This window comes from Salmo salar, chromosome ssa23 (genome assembly GCF_905237065.1).
Source record: "Salmo salar chromosome ssa23, Ssal_v3.1, whole genome shotgun sequence".
In the NCBI taxonomy this organism is placed as follows: Eukaryota; Metazoa; Chordata; class Actinopteri; order Salmoniformes; family Salmonidae; genus Salmo; species Salmo salar.
In genome coordinates, this window is record NC_059464.1 from 17,458,174 (window position 1) to 17,476,158 (window position 17,985).

General features: G+C 45.8%; 1 protein-coding gene across 2 annotated transcripts in view; it reads left to right on the forward strand.

The window, feature by feature from the left end:
- Positions 1-830: 830 nt before the first annotated feature.
- LOC106584157 (zinc finger protein 644) overlaps positions 831-17,985 on the forward strand; it is a 56,770-nt gene continuing 39,615 nt past the window's right edge. The window contains exons 1-3 of one of the 2 annotated variants that reach the window (XM_014169089.2): positions 832-959; positions 1,816-1,955; positions 4,555-4,604. The gene's annotated coding sequence lies outside the window, so the exon portion shown is untranslated. Of the gene's footprint in view, positions 960-1,815; positions 1,956-4,554; positions 4,605-17,985 lie in introns of both variants that reach the window. The other variant, XM_014169088.2, reaches the window with a different exon arrangement.

A 17,985-nucleotide genomic window follows, 5' to 3' on the forward strand; every position in this document is an offset into this window, starting at 1 on the left:
AAGTAAAAGTTGTCAAAAATATAAATAGTAAAGTACATATATCCCCCCAAAATACTAAGGTATTACTGTAAAGTGATTACAGTACTTTACACTGCTGCAAACGATGCGGTTCTTTTACGTGAACGGAGCCAAATGATGTGGTTCACCGAAAAGACTGGAAATCTCCATCAGTGTGAATGATCCCAATTCTAGCCACAAGACAGCTGCAATAAAAAAAAAGAAACCTATTGTGGGTAGTGCTCAAACGATTACATCATGTCTTTACGTACCTTCGCTATTATGTCCTATCCCCCCACTCCCACCTGTCCAATAGCCTCGTACGAACCATCGCGAGATCAAGATAGTTCTTGCCCACAATAGAACGTAAGCTTACATTCTGTCCAAATAGAATGTAAACTCGCGAGATCAGGATGGTTTGTAAGAGGCTACCTGTCCAATACAATGTTGAGTGAAATCTATGTACAGTAATATGTAACCTTTGATGGTGTTAGGCTACAATGTAATGTTCTACTGTGTTATGGTAATATTTGACGGTGTGTGTTGGTTAACTGTATCACTCTACTACATCCCACAGTTTGACCATCTTCCAAGCACAATTTAACCCAACGACTTTTCTACAGTGATCTAGGTCTGGGATGATCCATATTTTGAATAGGGGAAGGTTCGTTTTGTTGAGATCATTGCCATAATTAAATTGAGCAGGAGTGGAATAAAATACAGATTCTATGACATTATGTTCATGGCATTTTGCAGTATAAATGAGAGAGAAGTCCCATGCGCTGTGCTATTCAACTGACATTTAAAACAATTCTCTCCGCTGCGAAAATACCTCTCAGATTATAGTTTAACCTGCAGAATTTTAAGCAAAATGGCGACAGTGTAGTGGATGGAGGACGAAAAACGTAATGTCAAGTGTAATGACAAACGTTCCAATTGTTATTGTTTTCTGCATTGGGAAGGTAGGTCTCATGCTTCTATACACACGTCTATAGGAAATGGATTAGTATATTGACGTATCGGGTGTTGTCATGTTGATAGGTTCGTGGTAGCTCTTGGTTTTATTGGGCAGGGAACATAGCGGGGACACACTGGCACCATACTGGCATAGAGATGATTTAACGCAAGACACTGAGCTCGACATTCATAATGGACAGTATCTGATGGGTTTGACTGCCATTCACACATGTATGCACTCCATTGTTTAAGTCCTGACTGTATTGTAGTTTTTTTCAAAGTTTTTTTAATTTAACCTTTATTAACAAGAAATTCGTAAATTGTTATTTACAATGACGGCCTACCGGGGAACAGTGGGTTAACTGCCTTGTTCACGGGCAGAACGACAGATTTTTACCATGTCAACTCGGGGATTTAATCCATCAATTCTTCCGTTACTGGCCCAACGCTCTAACCACTAGGCTACCTGCCGCCCGCTACAGTAGTTGAGCACCATTCCAAAAGTTTTTAGTTTTTTTTTTACTCAATACATTCGTTCTTGTTTCTGTAGCCTACTCAATGGGTATGTAGCCATTTTCACATTTCCATAAATTCATAAAATGTTTGGGAATGAATTAAAGGCATTTGTGAAAATTCTATAGCAATATAGAGTGGGAAATAGAGTAGAGTGCATTTGGACAATTAATAGACACTGCAGTAAATAAAACCTAATAAAAACACCTGTCTTGTCCAGTACCAGAGTCTACCCAGACCAGTGAGCCATAGCCAATCAGAGCTACAGTAGGCCTTTATGCAAATAATCAATTTGCCATACTGGCCTGCCATAATTCACTTTGAACTGGACTGTGTGTTTGTTTACAGACAGTTGCAACAGCGTAACTTTAGATCTTCAGAATGCATTCGCCAAAAGCCACAAAATGAACCAGAATGGATTTCTGCAAATATGTAGCACTGGAGTCTTCTCACATTTGGAAACATATTGATCAAACAACCATGAAAAGGTAGGCTCTCTCTCCCTCAGTAATGCACATCAACAACAACAAGATCAACAACTAATACTAACAAGAGTGAGATGAGCTAAACTCTAACGAGGGAACATTAGATAAACCCTCTGAAACTTTTTCAGCTAGTTGGCCGTCAAAAATGCACTTATAAACAATCGGGAATAGTGTCTTTCTGCAGCTTGCATGCCAATGCATGCTTATCCCAACCCACGTTTTGACAACTGAATGGGAATTTGCCTGCCTGCCCATTTGATCGATACCAAATACATTTGATTGACAACTATGGGTGCGCTCGTAAATTGCCTCCAGTGTGTTAGAGTGGGCTCTGTGTTCGTAAATTCAGAGCGTTGTCAGATTGTCTTGGTAAATTGAGAGCGTTTCGCTTTCCGAGCGCACACTGCACTATTGACACTGGATGCTTAGGCCGGAGGAGTAGGGTTGATCGGAGTGTTCCTCACAACGGCAGTCAATCACCCAAGCTAACCGGCTAAAGGTGGTTAGCTTGCTGGCGACTTCCAGGCACAAATGAGAGAACGCCTCACTCTGACCATTTTACTCGCCCTAGCAGAGCTGGTTAGACCGTTTACATGTTATCTAGAGCGTTAGTGACTAACTGTGCTGCAGGGAAGAATTTAATTACTTTTTTTGCTGACGTTTACTGACACCAGTCATATTCAGCGGGTGTTGAGCGTTCATAAATTCAGCAGTTATTCTGCGCTCTGGCACACTCAAGACGAGAGTGCTCTGAAATCAGAGTAGATAGCCGGAGTGAATTTACAACGCAAGAGATATACTAACTGGATAACAGTCGTTCAAGTTCAGCATATCTAGCTAGCTAGCTAACATAGCGATTCAAATGTCTTGCCAGCTAACCAAATGATACCTGTATCTCTAGCTGTAGCCAGTGAAACTAAATGAGGGAATAAGTCTCTCACTCATCCACTCCTCCAATGACATGACATCCTCCCAGCAGCTAGCTAGCTAGTTAGCTAACGTTAGGCTCCGTGTTTTTAGCTTGTTAAATAAACAGATACACTAGGCTATTAGCCACATTATGACTGATCATTGCCCTTACTAGTTTGATTGTATTGACATTCCCAGCCTTAGTTACATTGCGTCCCGAATGGGTGGAGGCAGCAAACAATGTACCAGGCCAACTGTGATTTACAACCTGATAGCAATTTTTGTTGGACTACTTATATTAATCATGCATTGAACTGCATCCATTTATTCAGCCAACAATGCCTTACTGTACATCATGGAATCTTTTGTCAAATAGAACCTATTTTTAAAACCTCTTATGAAGTTGATGTTGTAGCATAAACTGGGGATTTGATATCTTGGACTAATATTATGATTGTCTGTTTGTTTCATACCTGCAGAGTAGTGAAAACGCTGTCAGTTCCACTTTAAAGTTCTATTCTAAAACATTATTTTGTTCCGCTACCATTCCTTGAATACTAATTATAGAATATCATAGAAATCAAGTCCTATTTGCATGTAGTCCTATACATGTCACTTTACTCCACTGTGTCCATTACATTCCAATATCTGATATGCATCATGTGAGGAGCATGTCTCTGAATGCCCTGCTGTTAACTAAACCATTGTTTATTGACACAGATTTTCTAGAAACAGATTCCTGCAGTAGCCTACTTTAAAGACACTGACATCTTTGCACTTTGAAGGGCATCTGCCACAGCATCTGCTAGGATATAATGAATTAGGCCCACATTAATAACACCTTTCAGTTAGGTAGGTATGGGAGTAACTTACCCCAGTTACACTATACCTGAAATACATGCAAATGCCAAAGCATTTATAACATATTAGAATAAGCTATGATTATGACATAAATCAAATTATATTTACTTTATATGAAACTTGATCTACATTCTGGCTTAAAATACACAGCAAATTCCTTGTAAACTGATTTCACAGTTTGACTCGATAAATTAGATTGACTAGGCAAGTTAACTGCAAATTGATTATATGTTACTTGACAAGGTCAAATATTTTAACCAAGCCGCCAGAATTCCCAGAATGCATGGCATAGCAAAACAGTCATGTTTACAGAGGCAGCAACACAAATGGCATGCTATTCCCTATATAGTGCACTACTCTTAGCCAGGGCCCATAGGGTTATGGTCAAAAGTAGTGCACTATATATGGAATAGGGTGCCATTTGGAACAGAAGCTGAGTCAGTAGGCGCACATACTGCTATAAATGAAGAGGGCAGGGACTACTTTAATGGGAGTACACTGCCCTGATTTAGCAGCTGCAGAGAGAGATACGATTTGAGTAATCTTTAGGAAGGATATAGTACTAAGGACATTACATATAGAAAAAAAAATGTGACAAAAGGAAATAAGGGCAGAAGGAATTGAATGATGTGGCACACATTGACAATATTTTCTTAGTACAAAACATTGAATCTATAGGAAATATCCTATTGAAGCTACTTAAGTAGCCAACACTGCCATTGACCATTGCCATTACGGGAATATTTCTGTATCACTTTTATCAGGCAAGTTATGATACTGTGTTATATTAGTGTATGATTACAAATAGAACATGTTTATTTCTTAATTACAGGTGGGTTTTCAGAAGACCGTAGGGTGGAACCAATGGTTTGTAATAGACTGGTAAGTAATGACTGCTTTGGATTCATCTATTAAGGTATTCCACAATGCTTTTTACATTTGTATCACAAACCATTTTTGAGAAAATCTAGATGAAAGGGGCCATTTTAGACCTATACATGCCTCCTGTAAGATCTTATGATCCGTGAACCGTATATGATACAGACAACATCTTGGTGTCAATTATAAGGACACAAGGCGAGACCCAGATGCAGACACGGGAGGGACATGGTCTGAGTCTTTGATATTTATTAATCAATCCAAAAGGGGTAGGCAAGAGAATGGTCGTGGACAGGTAAAAGGTAAAAACCCGTTTAGAGTCCAAGAGGTTCAGAGAGACAGGCAGGCTCTAGGTCAGGGCAGGCAGAATGGTCAGGCAGGCGGGTACGGAGTCCAGAAAACAGGCAAGGGTCAAAACCGGGAGGACTAGCAAAAGAAGAATACAAGCAGGAGTACGGGAAAACACGCTGGTTGACTTGGGGGGGAACACACGATCACAAGGACAGGTGAAACAGCTAAGGGTGTGACAGTCAATATACTCCTTATAGTGTGCTATAATGTGGAGTATGTCTGGATTCTGAAATACAAATTTTCGCATAAATTTATTAAACATTACAAATATTAATATGAATATATCAAAACAACCTTTTTTTGATTTAGCTTATTTTTACACATATTGTTTGGAACAATATACTATTTAAACACATAACATTTCCAGAGTGGGCTCTCTGGTACTTATAACTAAATGACCCATTTTATACATAGAAATGTACATTATAGGTCATTTAACCAATCACAGCCGTCCTTTAGGATTGCACATTCAGAAAATCACCAGTAGAGCAAGTTCCCTTTGAAACCATTTACCATTCACTGTGTTGGTAGTGCTCATAAAATGTATCGTCAGAACTTCAGAATTAGAAGAGAGCCCACTCTGGAAATTGTATGTACTTGTAGACTATTTAAAAAAATATATATATATTTCACCTTTATTTAACCAAGTAGGCTAGTTGAGAACAAGTTCTCATTTGCATCTGCGACCTGGTCAAGATAAAGCAAAGCAGTTCGACACATACAACAACACAGAGTTACACATGGAATAAACAAACATACAGTCAATAATACAGTAAAGAAAGTCTATATACAGCATGTGCAAATAAGGTAGGATAAGGAAGGTAAGGAAACAAATAGGCCATGGTGGCGAAGTAATTACAATATAGCAATTAAACACTGGAATGGTAGAATGTGCAGAAGATGAATGTGCAAGTAGAGATACTGGGGTGCAAAGGAGCAAGATAAATAAATAAATACAGTATAGGGATGAGGTAGTTGGATGGGCTATTTCAAGATGGGCTATGTACAGGTTCAGTGATCTGTGAGCTGCTCTGACAGCTGGTGCTTGTAAGGGAGATAAGAGTCTCCAGTTTTAGTGCTTTTTAGCAGTTCGTTCCAGTCATTGGCAGCAGAGAACTGGAAGGAGAGGCGGCCAAAGGAAGAATTGGCTTTGGGGGTGACCAGTGAGATATACCTGCTGGAGCGCGTGCTACGGGTGGGTGCTGCTATGGTGACCAGTGAGCTGAGATAAGGCGGGGCTTTACCTAGCAGAGACTTGTAGATGATCTGGAGCCAGTGGGTTTGGCGACGAGTATGAAGCGAGGGCCAGACACCTAGGTATTTGTAGTTGTCCACATATTCTAAGTCAGAACCGTGCAGAGTAGTGATGCTGGACGGGCGGGCAGGTGGGGGCAGCGATCGGTTGAAGAGCATGCATTTAGTTTTACTTGCATTTAAGAGCAGTTGTGAGGCCACGGAAGGAGAGTTGTATGGCATTGAAGCTCGTCTGGAGGTTAGTTAACACAGTCTCCAAAGAAGGGCCAGAGGTATACAGAATGGTGTCGTCTGCATAGAGGTGGATCAAAGAATCACCAGCAGCAAGAGCGACATCATTGATGTATACAGAGAAGAGAGTCGGCCCGAGAATTGAACCCTGTGGCACCCCCATAGAGACTGCCAGAGGTCCGGACAACAGGCCCTCCGATTTGACACACTGAACTCTATCAGAGAAGTAGTTGGTGAACCAGGCGATGCAATCATTTGAGAAACCAAGGCTGTTGAGTCTGCCAATAAGAATGTTGTGATTGACAGAGTCGAAAGCCTTAGCCAGGTCGATGAATACGGCTGCACAGTAATGTCTCTTATCGATGGCGGTTATGATATCGTTTAGGACCTTGAGCGTGGCTGAGGTGCACACATGACCAGCTCTGAAACCAGATTGCATAGCGGAGAAGGTACAATGGGATTCGAAATGGTCGGTAATCGGTTGGTTAACTTTGCTTTCGAAGACCTTAGAAAGGCAGGGTAGGATAGATATAGGTCTGTAGCAGCTTGCTTCTAGAGTGTCACCCCCTTTGAAGAGGGGGATGACCGCGGCAGCTTTCCAATCTATGGGAATCTCAGACGATACGAAAGAGAGGTTGAACAGGCTAGTAATAGGGGTTGCAACAATTTCGGCAAATCATTTTAGAAAGAGAGGGTCCAGATTGTCTAGCCCGGTTGATTTGTATGGGTCCAGATTTTGCAGCTCTTTCAGAACATCAGCTATCTGGATTTGGGTGAAGGAGAAATAGGGGAGGCTTGGGCGAGTTACTGTGGGGGGTGGAGGGCTGTTTATCGGGGTAGGGGTAGTCAGGTGGAAAGCATGGCCAGCCGTAGAAAAATGCTTATTGAAATGTTCAATTATAGTGGATTTATCGGTGGTGACAGTGTTTCCTAGCCTTAGTGGGCAGCTGGGAGGAGGTGCTCTTATTCTCCATGGACTTTACAGTGTCCCAGAACTTTTTTATTTATTTTTACTATTTTATTTACTATTTTATTTTACTTTTTTTTTATTGTTCCAAGCAATATGTCTTAAAATGAACACAATCTAAAAGGGCTGGTTTGAGATATTCATATTAATATTTTTAACGTTGAATAAATTCATGTGAAAATGTGTATTTCAGAATCTAGACATACTCCACATGTTAGAGCAGACAGTGGCGTCATGCCCACAGGGGGACACAGGCACATGCCCCCTGGCACACTGACCGGACAAGGCTACTCTAGTGTGTGCAGTATCGTCGGTGGCGAAAGAGAACACACACAGCGTATAGTGATGTACGCAGCATTTGATTTGATTTTAGCTGCCAGTAATGTATTTTAGCTGCCGGAGGTAAGTTTGTAAATTATTTTGATCAAGCTGTGTAGCCTATTGATTCCTTCTTGATGAATAAATAAAACATGTGTGGATTGTTTCTCTGTAATACTAGCCACCAATCAATTTTATGAAGTTGACTTCTGCTAGCCAGCTAGATAGGTTCCCAATCTTCCAACCTCATCACTAGCTACCAAGCCATTTCAGACTATCAATCAAGTTAGAGTAGCTTGTTTATCTATCTTAGCTAAGATTACCTATGTAGAAAAATATACATATTTTGTTCATAGAATTAGGGATAATGATTATGGGTTTAGATTGCAGGAATAAGCCGTTTCAGGTGTTTGAACAATGCAAAATTCTCCAACTTCCAGAAGGGGGCACACCACCCCCTTCCATCCTAATGTACTTCATACCCCCTCTAAATGAATGGGTGCATGACACCACTGAGAGCACACTATAATGACAACAAGATGTTGTTTGTATCATCTACGGTTCACGAATCATAAGGTACCACAGGAGGCATGTATAGGTCTAAAAAGGGCCTAAAATGGCCACTTTCATCATGATGAACATCAAAATAAATTTTATTAATCAATTGCACACAAGGTCCAATCACAATTTGACTTCCACTCTTAACTCAACCTCTCTGAATGACACATACATATACAGGTTTTTGGAGTGGTGCTGCCACACTGGGTGCCCGGGGAGTTGTTGTTGTGGGGGGTTAAGGTCCTTGCTCAAGGGCACAACGCCAGGCACTGGCATCTAGGATTTGATACCAGCAACCCTCAGGTTGCCAGCTCACTTCCCGCCAGATCCGGGATTTGAACTTGGAACCTTCCAATTTCCGTCTGGCCTCTTTAACCGCTCAGCTATCTACCGTCCATGATTGTCATCATAATTTTCTATAAAATAGATTGTGATACTAATGTAAAAAGCATGTCAATCATACTTCCTCCCAATGAAGTTTCAATGTGAGAATTGCCTGAACAATCAGAGATACCATAAATATTTTCCGCTCCTACTGGCATGGAATTGCCCATTAGTAAAATGTACAGTACCAGGCAAATGTTTGGACACACCTACTTATTCCAGGGTTTTTCTTTATTTTTACTCTTTTCTACATTATAGAATAATAGTGAAGACATCAAAACTATGAAATAACACATATAGAATCATGTAGTAACCCAAAAAGTGTTAAACCAAGATTTCTCAATTACTACCCTTTGCCTTGATGACAGCTTTGCACACTCTTGGCATTCTCTCAACCAGCTTCATGAGGTAGTCACCTGGAATGCATTTATATTAACAGTTGTGCCTTGTTAAAAGTTAATTGTGGAATTTATTTCCTTCTTAATGCGTTTCAGCCAGTCAGTTGTGTTGTGACAAGGTAGGGTTGGTATACAGAAGATAGCCGTTTTGGTAAAAGACCAAGTCCATATTATGGCAAGAACAGCTCAAATAAGCGAAGATAAATGACAGTCCATCATTACTTTAAGACATGAAGGTCAGGCAATCCGGAAAATGTCTAGAACTGTGAAAGTTTCTTCAAGTGCAGTCGCAGAAACCATCAAGTGCTGTGATGAAACTGGCTCTCGTGAGGACTGCCTGCTGCAGAGGATAAGTTCATTAGAGTTACCAGCCTCAAAAATTGCAGCCCCAATAAATGCTTCACAGAGTTCAAGTAACAGACACATCTCAAAATCAACTGTTCAGAGGGGATTGCGTGAATTAGGCTTTTATGGTCGAATTGTTGCAAAGAAACCATTATTAAAGGACACCGATAATAAGAAGAGATTTGCTTGGTCCAAGAAACACGAGCAATAGACATTAGACAGGTGGAAATCTGCCCTTTGGTCTGATGAGTCCAAATTTGAGATTTTTGGTTCCAACCGCCATGTCTTTGTGAAACGCAGAGTAGGTGAACGGATGATCTCCGCATGTTTGGTTCCCACCGTGAAGCATGGAGGAGGAGGTGTGATGGTGTGGGGGTGCTTTGCTGGTGACACTGTCTGTGATTTATTTAGAATTCAAGGCACACTTAACCAGCATGGCTACCACAGCATTCTGCAGCAATACACCATCCTATCTGGTTTGCGCATAGTGGGACTATCGTTTGTTTTTCAACAGGACAATGAGCCAACACACCCCCAGGCTGTGTAAGGGCTATTTGACTAAGAAGGAGAGCGATGGAGTGCTACATCAGATGATCTGGCCTCCACAATCACCCGACCTCAACCCAATTGAGATGGGTTCGGATGAGTTGGACCGCAGAGTGAAGGAAAAGCAGCCAACATGTGCTCAGCATATGTAGGAACTCCTTCAAGACTGTTGGAAAAGCATTCCAGGTGAAGCTGGTTGATAGAATGCCAAGTGTGCAAATCTGTCATCAAGGCAAAGGGTGGCTACTTTGAAGAATCTCAGTTGTATGTCTCCAAACATACTGCAATAATACCTGAAGCTGTAGCTCAGATGTATGAACAGTTCTTATAATATAGCTGGGTGTCATTAGATTTATTACAGCCTGAATTTAACATTTGTTAAATTGAAGGAAAAAAAATGGCCTACACACAGTAATACCCCATAATGTCAAAGTGGAATTATGTTTTTAGAAATGTTTACAAACTAATTAAAAATGAGAAGATGAAATGTCTCAATGTCTCGAGTCTATGGCAAGCCTTAATACATTCAGGAGTAAAAACCTGCTTAAAAAGTCACACAATAAGTTGCATGGATAATCATGGATTGGATAATCACTATTATTGCACAATAAGTTGCACAATAATCATGTTGAACACTATTATTGCACACACTTTAGTGCCTTATTGCAGACATGACACATGTTTTGGAATATTTTTATTCTGTACACGCTTCCTTCTTTTCACTCTCTCATTTAGGTTAGTATTGTGGAGTAACTACAATGTTGTTGATCCATCCTCAGTTTACTCCTATTACAGCCGTTAAACTTTGTAACTGTTTTAAATCCCTGAGTGGTTCCCTTCCTCTCTGGCAACTGAATTAGGAAGGACACCTGTATCTTTGTAGTGACTGGGTGTATTGATACACCATCCAAAGTGTAATTAATAACATCACCATGCTCAAAGGGATATTCAATGTCTGCTTTTTGTTTTTTGCCATTGGAAAACCTCCCTGGTCTTTGTGGTTGAATCCGTGTTCAATATTCACTGCCTGATTGAGGGACCTTAAAGATAATTGTATTTGTGGGGTACAGAGATGAGGTAGTCAGTCATTCAATAATCATGTTGAACACTATTATTGCACACATCTGGATCTGTGTGCAATAATAGTGTTCAACATGATTATTGAATGACTGACTACCTCATCTCTGTACCCCACAAATACAATTATCTTTAAGGTCCTCAATCAGGCAGTGAATATTGAACACGGATTCAACCACAAAGACCAGGGAGGTTTTCAATGGCAAAAACAAAAAGCAGACATTGAATATCCCTTTGAGCATGGTGATGTTATTAATTACACTTTGGATGGTGTATCAATACACCCAGTCACTACAAAGATACAGGTGTCCTTCCTAATTCAGTTGCCAGAGAGGAAGGGAACCACTCAGGGATTTAAAACAGTTACAAAGTTTAACGGCTGTAATAGGAGTAAACTGAGGATGGATCAACAACGTTGTAGTTACTCCACAATACTAACCTAAATGAGAGAGTGAAAAGAAGGAAGCGTGTACAGAATAAAAATATTCCAAAACATGTGTCATGTCTGCAATAAGGCACTAAAGTGAAACTGCAAAACATTTGGTAAAGAAATTAATTTTATGTCCTGAATACAAAGTGTTATGTTTGTGGCAAATCCAACACAACAAGTATGGTGGTGGCTGCATCATGTTATGGGTATGCTTGTCATTGGCAAGGAGAAACCAAATGGGTTATTCTGGAGTATTTAATTTAAAAAACAAATTCCACAACCAAAATACAAAATAACATGGGTAACATAATACCCGTCGCACATCGATACAAAACACACAAGGTGCAGGGCGATCCGGATGGAGACGATGGAACTCTCGAAGCAGGGAAGGATCTAACACATCCTCCACCGGAACCCAGCATCTCTCCTCCGGACCGTACCCCTCCCAGTCCACAAGGTACTGAAGATCCCTCGCCCGACGTCTCGAATCCAGGATGGATCGAAACGAGTACGCCGGGGCCCCCTCCGAACCTTCCGCACCTCAGCCTCCTGGAGTGGGCCAGCCACCACCGGCCTGAGGAGAGACACATGGAACGAGGGGTTCATGCGGTAATAGGAGGGGAGCTTTAACCTATAACATACCTCGTTCACTCTCCTCAGGACTTTAAACGGCCCCACAAACCACGGACTCAGCTTCCGGCAGGGCAGGCGGAGGGGCAGGTTTCTGGTCGAGAGCCAGACCCTGTCCCCTGGTGCAAACACCGGGGCCTCACTGCGGCGACGGTCTGCGGCAATTTTCTGGCGCCGCATGGCGCGCTGAAGGCGTAGATGAGCGGCGTCCCAGGTTTTCTCCGCGCGCCGGAACCAGTCGTCCACCGCAGGAGCCTCGGTCTGACTCTGATGCCAAGGGGCCAGAACCGGCTGATACCCCAACACACACTGAAAGGGGAGAGAGGTTAGTGGAGGAGTGGCAGAGCGAGTTCTGAGCCATCTCTGCCCAGGGCACAAACTCCGCCCACTTACCCGGCCGGTCCTGGCAATAAGACCTCAGAAACCTACCCACATCCTGGTTAACTGTCTCCACCTGCCCGTTACTCTCAGGGTGAAAACCCAAGGTAAGGCTGACGGAGACCTCCAGACGTTCCATGAATGCCTTCCAGACCCTAGAAGTGAACTGGGGACCCTGATCAGACACCATATCCTCAGGCACCCGTAGTGCCGAAAGACGTGTGTAAACAGAGCCTCCACCGTTTGTAGGGCCGTAGGGAGACCGGGCAAAGGGAGGAGACGACAGGACTTAGAAAAACGATCCACAACGACCAGGATCGTGGTGTTACCTTGTGAAGGTGGAAGATCGGTTATGAAATCCACCGACAAGTGCGACCACGGCCGTTGTGGAACGGGTAAGGGTTGTAACTTACCTCTGGGCAGGTGTCTAGGAGCCTTGCACAGGGGCGCACACTGAGCAGGAGGAAACATAAACCCACACGTCCTTAGCTAAGGTGGGCCACCAGTACCTCCCACTAAGACAGCGCATCGTCCGCCCAATCCCAGGATGACCAGAGGAGGGTGACGTGTGAGCCCAGTAGATCAATCGATCGCGGACAGCAGACGGAACGTACAGACGCCCAGATGGACACTGAGGGGGAGCGGGCTCTGTACGTGACGCCCGCTCAATGTCCGCATCCAGCTCCCATACTACCGGTGCCACCAAACACGAGGCTGGGATTATGGGAGTGGGATCCATGGACCGCTCCTCTGTGTCATACAGCCGGGACAGTGCGTCTGCCTTAACATTCTGGGAACCTGGTCTGTAAGAGAGGGTAAACACAAAACGGGTGAAAAACATGGCCCACCTTGCCTGGCGAGGATTCAGTCTCCTCGCCTCCCGGATGTACTCCAGATTGCGGTGGTCAGTCCAGATGAGAAAAGGGTGTTTAGCCCCCTCAAGCCAATGTCTCCACACCTTCAAAGCCTTGACGACAGCCAACAACTCCCGGTCCCCCACATCATAGTTTCGCTCCGCCGGGCTGAGCTTTTTAGAAAAGAAGGCACAGGGGCGGAGCTTGGATGGCGTACCCGAGCGCTGAGAGAGCACAGCTCCTATCCCAGCCTCAGAAGCCTCCACCTCCACTATGAATTGCAAAGACGGATCCGGATGAGCCAACACAGGAACCGAGGTAAACAGAGCCTTCAGTTTCCTAAAAGCCCTGTCCGCCTCAGCCGACCACTGCAAACACACCGGACCCCCCTTCAATAGTGCGGTAATGGGAGCCGCTACCTGACCAAAACCCCGGATAAACCTCCGGTAGTAATTGGCAAACCCCCCAAAATATATATAAAAACATTTGAAAAAAGAAAAATACAACAAAAAATCGCTGCACCTCCTTTACCGTGGTTGGAGTCGGCCAATTACGCACGGCTGCAATGCGGTCACTCTCCATCTCCACTCCTGACCTAGATATGCGATACCCTAAGAAGGAGACAGACTGTTGAAAGAACAGACATTTTTCAGCCTTGACATGCAGGTCATGCTCCAACAGGCGACCAAGCACTCTGCGCACCAGGGACACATGCTCAGCGCGTGTAGCGGAATATATCAGAATTTCATCGATATGCACCACTACACCCTGCCCGTGCAGGTCCCTGAAAATCTCGTCTACAAAAGATTGGAAAACTGATGGAGCATTCTTCAACCCGTACGGCATGACGAGGTACTCATAGTGCCCTGAGGTGGTACTAAATGCTGTCTTCCACTCATCCCCCTCTCGGATACGCACCAGATTGTACGCACTCCTGAGATCCAGTTTAGTGAAGAAGCTGGCCCCGTGCATTAACTCAATCGCCGTGGTGATCAGAGGTAGTGGGTAACTGTATCCCACCGTGATTTTATTTAGACCTCGATAATCAATGCACGGGCGCAGACCTTCATCCTTCTTCTTCACAAAAAAGAAACTCGAGGAGACGGGTGAAATGGAGGACCTAATGTACCCCTGACGCAGGGATTCGGAGATATGTTTCCATAGCCACCTTCTCCGCTTGTGACAGGGGATACACATGACTCTTGGGAAGTGCAGCGTCTACCATGAGATTTATCGCTCAATCCGCCTGTCGATGGGGTGGTAATTGAGTCGCCTTCCTTTTACAGAAGGTGAGTGCCAAATTGGCATATTCAGGGGGAATGCGCATGGTGGAGACCTGGTCTGGACTTTCAACCGTAGTAGCACCAATGGAAACCCCTACACACCTACCTGAGCACTCTCGCGACCACCCCGTGAGAGCCCTCTGTGGCCAAGAAAAAGTGGGGTTATGACTAGTTAACCAAGGTAGACCCAGCACCACGGGATACACAGGAATGTCAATAAGGAAAAGACACATTTTTCCTTGTGACCCCCCTGCGTCACCATACTCAAAGGAGCTGTGGCCTCCTTGATCAACCCTGACCCTAATGGTCGACTATCTAAGGTGTGAACGGGGAATGGAACATCCACGGGTACAATGGGGATCCCTAAACTACGAGCAAGAGCTTGATCAATGAAATTCCCAGCCGCGCGTGAATCTACTAGCGCCTTATGCTGGGAATGCGGGGAAAAATCTGGAAAAGTAACAGACACAAATATATGTGCAACAGAGGACTCTTGATGAGAATGGTGCCTACTCACCTGGGATGGCCCCAGAGCGCCCTGCCTGTTACCTCGATTCCCAGAGGAACCCACCCGGCACCGACCAGCAGTGTGACCTCTGCGGCCACCAATGGTGCACGAGAGGGAACCCCCTCCAGTCTCCCTGTGCACCGTCCCTCCCAGTTCCATGGGAATAGGAGAGGGGGTGCGGGAGGATGGAACCACCAGACCCTGATCTGGACGTCCGCGAGCAGCCAGCAGGTTGTCCAGCCGGATGGACAGATCCACCAGCTGGTCGAAGGTGAGGGTGGTGTCTCTGCAGGCCAGCTCCGACGGACATCCTCACGCAGACTGCAGCTGTAATGGTCAATCAGGGCCCTGTGATTCCATCCCGTACCAGCTGCCAGGGTTCTGAACTCCAGGGCGAAATCCTGGACGCTCCTCGTCGCCTGCCTCAGACGGTAGAGGCGCTCACCCACCGCTCTGCCCCCGGGTGGGTGGTCAAACTGCCCGAAAACGACGGGTGAAATCCTCATAATGGTCCAACGCCGCATCTCCTTCTCCACACACAGCGCTGGCCCATTCCAGGGCTCTCCCGGTGAGGCACGAGACGAGGGCAAAACTCTTCTCACGGTCAGTGGGAACTGGGTGAACCGTGGCCAGAAAAAGTTCTACTTGGAGTAAGAAACCGCGGCAGTTGGCAGCACTCCCGTCATAACCCTGAGGCAAGGCTAGACTGATGCCACAGGGTTCCGTTTGGCACGGGGCACTTCGGATAGACCCCGGTTGGGCTGGTGGAGGCGCTGGATGAATTCCCTGTCTCTCCCAGCGGTCCAGATTCTGGACAACGCGTTCCATGGCAGCGCATAGATGGTGTAGCTTCTCCGTATTGTTCTGGATGCGCTCCTCCACCTCTCTGACTGGGGTATCTTCTCCTGCTGACTTCAATATACGGGTCGGTGATTCTGTCATAATCGTGTATGTTGGTGGCAGGGAAGTCAGGCGCATGAGAAACCAAATGGGTTATTCTGGAGTATTTAATTTACAAAACAAACTCCACAACCAAAATACAAAATAACATGGGTAACATAATACCCGTCGCACATCGATACAAAACACACAAGGTGCAGGGCGATCCGGATGGAGACGATGGAACTCTCGAAGCAGGGAAGGATCTAACACATCCTCCACCGGAACCCAGCATCTCTCCTCCGGACCGTACCCCTCCCAGTCCACAAGGTACTGAAGATCCCTCGCCCGACGTCTCGAATCCAGGATGGATCGAAACGAGTACGCCGGGGCCCCCTCCGAACCTTCCGCACCTCAGCCTCCTGGAGTGGGCCAGCCACCACCGGCCTGAGGAGAGACACATGGAACGAGGGGTTCATGCGGTAATAGGAGGGGAGCTTTAACCTATAACATACCTCGTTCACTCTCCTCAGGACTTTAAACGGCCCCACAAACCACGGACTCAGCTTCCGGCAGGGCAGGCGGAGGGGCAGGTTTCTGGTCGAGAGCCAGACCCTGTCCCCTGGTGCAAACACCGGGGCCTCACTGCGGCGACGGTCTGCGGCAATTTTCTGGCGCCGCATGGCGCGCTGAAGGCGTAGATGAGCGGCGTCCCAGGTTTTCTCCGCGCGCCGGAACCAGTCGTCCACCGCAGGAGCCTCGGTCTGACTCTGATGCCAAGGGGCCAGAACCGGCTGATACCCCAACACACACTGAAAGGGAGAGAGGTTAGTGGAGGAGTGGCAGAGCGAGTTCTGAGCCATCTCTGCCCAGGGCACAAACTCCGCCCACTTACCCGGCCGGTCCTGGCAATAAGACCTCAGAAACCTACCCACATCCTGGTTAACTGTCTCCACCTGCCCGTTACTCTCAGGGTGAAAACCCAAGGTAAGGCTGACGGAGACCTCCAGACGTTCCATGAATGCCTTCCAGACCCTAGAAGTGAACTGGGGACCCTGATCAGACACCATATCCTCAGGCACCCCGTAGTGCCGAAAGACGTGTGTAAACAGAGCCTCCACCGTTTGTAGGGCCGTAGGGAGACCGGGCAAAGGGAGGAGACGACAGGACTTAGAAAAACGATCCACAACGACCAGGATCGTGGTGTTACCTTGTGAAGGTGGAAGATCGGTTATGAAATCCACCGACAAGTGCGACCACGGCCGTTGTGGAACGGGTAAGGGTTGTAACTTACCTCTGGGCAGGTGTCTAGGAGCCTTGCACAGGGCGCACACTGAGCAGGAGGAAACATAAACCCACACGTCCTTAGCTAAGGTGGGCCACCAGTACCTCCCACTAAGACAGCGCATCGTCCGCCCAATCCCAGGATGACCAGAGGAGGGTGACGTGTGAGCCCAGTAGATCAATCGATCGCGGACAGCAGACGGAACGTACAGACGCCCAGATGGACACTGAGGGGGAGCGGGCTCTGTACGTGACGCCCGCTCAATGTCCGCATCCAGCTCCCATACTACCGGTGCCACCAAACACGAGGCTGGGATTATGGGAGTGGGATCCATGGACCGCTCCTCTGTGTCATACAGCCGGGACAGTGCGTCTGCCTTAACATTCTGGGAACCTGGTCTGTAAGAGAGGGTAAACACAAAACGGGTGAAAAACATGGCCCACCTTGCCTGGCGAGGATTCAGTCTCCTCGCCTCCCGGATGTACTCCAGATTGCGGTGGTCAGTCCAGATGAGAAAAGGGTGTTTAGCCCCCTCAAGCCAATGTCTCCACACCTTCAAAGCCTTGACGACAGCCAACAACTCCCGGTCCCCCACATCATAGTTTCGCTCCGCCGGGCTGAGCTTTTTAGAAAAGAAGGCACAGGGGCGGAGCTTAGATGGCGTACCCGAGCGCTGAGAGAGCACAGCTCCTATCCCAGCCTCAGAAG